Here is a 4,371-nt window from a genome sequence, read left to right on the forward strand (position 1 = left end):
TCTTCTGTGTCTGTGTTAATTGGTTTCCCTTTTCTTTGTTGAAGAGGGTCTGTGCAGTCCTTCTGCCTAGTCCGCCGTCTTGCCGGGACTCTAGGCTATAAATCTTTACTGAAGCAGACTACCTCTTTCTCTTGCAGAGTGGCTGGTGGTTTTAAACCACCAATCTTTTGCTTTGCAGCCCAATGCTTTAATGAATGCACCACCAGAAATCCTTTGTTTGAACTAAAGTAAGGCTAAATAAGAACCATATGCACTTTGTCCAATTGACCCACAAATCCTTAAAGATAGTTAGGAATGGTTCTTGTTCTCAACCAGAGGACTGCCTGTATGATAAATTTCCACATATACTTTGATGAATGAATATCAACTAGTCTAAGCCCTTCATTGTAAAGAGGAAGAAGCCTAGGCTGCCAAGTGGTACAGTCTTTGTTCCAGATGACACAATGAGTTAGGTTCTGCATTAGAACTTACAGTGATTGTTGTTGTTGTTGTTGTTATGTGCCGTTGAGTCAGACCTGACTCATAGTGACCCCTCCTTGGGTTGCCAAGGCAGTATCATTTCGGAATTAGATTGCCCAACCTTCCTTCCGAGGAGTGGCTGGTGGGTTTGAACACAGTATCTAGAGATGCCCCTTTGGGTTGCATATGCTCTCTCACACTCATCAGCTCTGAGACCTTAGACAATTTCCTTAGCATCAAGGAGCCCCAGTTTCCTCATTTGTAAAATGTGTATAATAAAAACATCCTCCTCACCCATTGTTGAAGAAAATGAGTTAGAATTCTTAAAACAATACCTGGCATATGACAAATGATCTTTAAGTCAGCCCTCTGAGCAATTTGAATATTCAAATAAAATGGCCTGAGCCCAGATGCCACACACAGTGGGAAATTTAGTATCTTCCCACAGATTTCCAAGGATTCTCAGACACTTACTCTCTTTTGTTCACTCCTTGCTCCACATTCCTGCTTCCTGTAAACTCCAGGACTTGCTGGTTATCTCACTTCCTAAGGCAGCTGGCCTATCCCTTCAACTCATTCCCTTCAAGTGTGGCAGCTTTTCCCCTTTGCCTTTCCAGAGGTCCCATAATACAAGGTTGTGCTGAAAACCAGACTTCCATTGAATGCAGAAAATAAACTCTATTTTACTACAAACATTCATATTAAGTATCCTAGTATTAATTTTCTTCTGTCTTCCTTGATAAAGATCCTCATGTTGGATAGATGTTTAGCTCTAAATGGATTGTGCCTCCTCTTACAACCATGATTTTATCTTATTTCTCTGTCTGTCTGTCTCTCTATCTCTCTCTTTTCCATCCTTTACTTTGCATTCTCCTGCCCTATCATTTCTCTCTCTCTTTTACACACACATACATGTATATACACATACATACACATCTGGCCATTCTACTTTTCCTAGCATAGGAAAGACAAAATTCTTACAAATTCCTATTGTTTTGTTATGCAGATTAATTTCCTATCATAACTGCAATGCTAGACTAGGTTCTGGTCCTAATTTGTAGCCCACTTTTCAAAATAGAAAGAATTGATTAACCTTTTAAAACCATCTCACTCACTGCCATTGAGTGAATTCTGACATAGCTACCTCCATTGGGTTTCCAAAGCTATAAATCTTTATGGAAGTAGATCACCTCATCTCCCTCCTATGGAGAAGCTAGTGGATTTGAACCACTGACCTGGTTAGCAGCCAAATACTTTACCCACTGTGCCACCAGAGCTTCATCTTTTAAGATCAGCTTTCTTTTTTAGCACATTCCAGATCAAACTTCAAAACAGGACTCCCTGCCCCAACAAGTTAACTGTGTATTAGGTGCCATATAAGGAGCTCTTGTGGTGCACTGGTTGATTAAAGCATTCGGCTACTAATCAAAAGGTTTGTGGTTTGAACCCACCAGCCACTATGTGGGAAAAAGATGAGGTAGTCTGCTTTGTAAAGATTTACAACCTTTGAAACCATGGGGCAGTTCCACTCTGTCTATAGGGTTGTTATGAGTTAGAATCAACTTGATGACAGTGGTTTTCTCTCTCTCTCTCTCTCTCTCTTTTTTTTTTTTTTTTTAGATGCTATATAAATCACTGGCTACTGTACAACCAAAAGTTCTGGAAGTAGCAAGTGGTTAATTGACTAGTAATGGTGTGAACCTACCCAAAGGCACAAGGTGCCTTGGAAAAAAGGCCAGGTTATCTGTTACCTAAAGGTCACAGCTTTGAAAACCCTGTGAGCAATTCTACTCTGCATACATGGGGCCACCATTAGTCAGAATTGACTCAAATGCAATTAGTTTCAGTTTACAACCACTTGAAATAAGTAAGGGATTCTATAGAGGGTCTGAGGAACAGGATCATTGTTGGGAGAAACATAGTGCCAAAAAGCCAGTAATCATGTTTGAGGGTTTTGTGCTAATTCAGTAGGGACTGCTGGAAAGAAAGAAGCCCAAAAATATGTATTGCGTATTACACATAGAATTTTCAGTAAAGTTGGCAGCATGTCTTTGGCCAGCACTCAAGTCAAATGTGGGCTTATTGTGTCCCCTATGAAGGGACACAGACAAATTCAAGCCATGTGTCCCTTGCTGGGACCTGCAAAAAGAGAAGAGAAAGATACACATGGTAAATGAAATAAAGAAACATTCCTTACTGAACTAACTACTTCTGGAAGTCCATGTTTCTCTAGCCCTATGAGAATGGGGCAGTCCTGGTGGCACAGTGGTTAAGCACTCAGCTGCTACCCAAAGGTTGACAGTTTGAATTCACCAGCCACTCTGGAGGAGAAAGAGTAGGCATTATGCTTTGGTAGAAAACAGCCTTGCAAACTCTATGAACTGTTCTACTCTGTCCTATAGGGTGACTATGAGTCAGAATCAACTTGACAGCAAAGAACTTAAGAGAAATAAGAAAAAAATCTCCCCCTTTTTTTTAAGGAGGAAAAGGGAAAAAATATAACTACAGCAGATCTAAAAAGACAGATGTTGAAAGAACTGGGGAGTAGGGCAAGGCTGTCATTTTGAACAGGAGTTTTTGTCCCCACTGTTCTGTCTCCCAGATAATTAAGTGTCAATTTAAGACTCTATGTTTGCTCTTCAGGTGACAGAATAGAACGTATTGGCTGAGGTTTGCTCCTTTTTAAGTCTTAAAAAGAAAAAAAAATCATGCTTATGAAAATTCAAACAGAATTTATTTACCATTAATGGCCCCATTTGAAGTAGAAAATAAATTCTGATATTAAAAATGTGATTAAACCTCAATGCATGAGTTTTATTCTTCTATCTCAGATCAAATAACCTATCCTCTTAATTTCTTAGTGGAAACATACAGCTAGCTACATTCACTTGCTTTCAAACAAAGCATCCAAACTTGAGATTGGGGTCACACAATCATGGTAAATGGTCTCCCCAGGCATCCTTGCACTCCCTAGAAATGGGGTGTTATAAGGCAATGTTTCATCCTAGAATTAGTCAAGTCACTTTTTTTAAATAAGCTAGATTTTTTTTTCATGCTAGCTCATGATTTTAAAAACCTCTTATTATATGACTACCTTGAGTTTTGTTACCTACACATGTCTTCCAAAAAAGATGACATTTTTTCTGAATGCTCTAAAAATGGATGCAATGTATCAGCTAAAAATATGATAATTAACAAGTATGCTTTGAAACACATAATAGCAAATGTCATTTTGCTGTAGGATAGGAGTGTTAATCATGAGTTCTAAGTTCATCAGAAACCGATCACACCTAACAAGGGCACCTCCGGCTGCAATCTCCTTTGGCATACAGGCCTGAGAGCAGGTGGGACCCTGAGTTCCTGTGCGGGGTAGAGGGATTTATAGAACGTGCTCTCTGGGCTCAGATTCACATGTAACCATTAGGAGATAACCTATCATATTTGTAACTAAGTTTGGATGCTCACAAAAGGCGGGGGGGAGGGCACTATAGAGTTTTATTTCTGTGAATAGCTTTGGGTTACAGAGTAAAACTAGGATTTAATACCCTGAATATCACAGTGGCATGCAAAACAGTAACCTGTATGATGCTATCTTGAATATTACTTTATGTATGGAAATCAGAAAATATAAAAAAAGTGAAGCTTATGGTAAACAGTGTTTCTGTATTCATTCATTGATTTCTTTTGCTTCATTTGACAAAAATTCACTAAATTTCTATTCTGTGCCAGGTAATGTGTTGTGTGCTGCCAACATAAAGATAAATAGAGCTGTTTCCTCTACACATGCTCCTGGGGAACATAGATATACAAACAATTGAATGAAACAAAGAGCATATGGTGGAAGTCAGCACATGTTGAGCAGTGCTTGCCACTCCCCTCCTATTTTTTTCTTCCTATTCCTCTCCCCCCCCC

This window comes from Orycteropus afer, unplaced genomic scaffold, assembly GCF_000298275.1.
Source record: "Orycteropus afer afer isolate SDZICR_OR568_19922 unplaced genomic scaffold, OryAfe1.0 scaffold00025, whole genome shotgun sequence".
In the NCBI taxonomy this organism is placed as follows: domain Eukaryota; kingdom Metazoa; phylum Chordata; class Mammalia; order Tubulidentata; family Orycteropodidae; genus Orycteropus; species Orycteropus afer.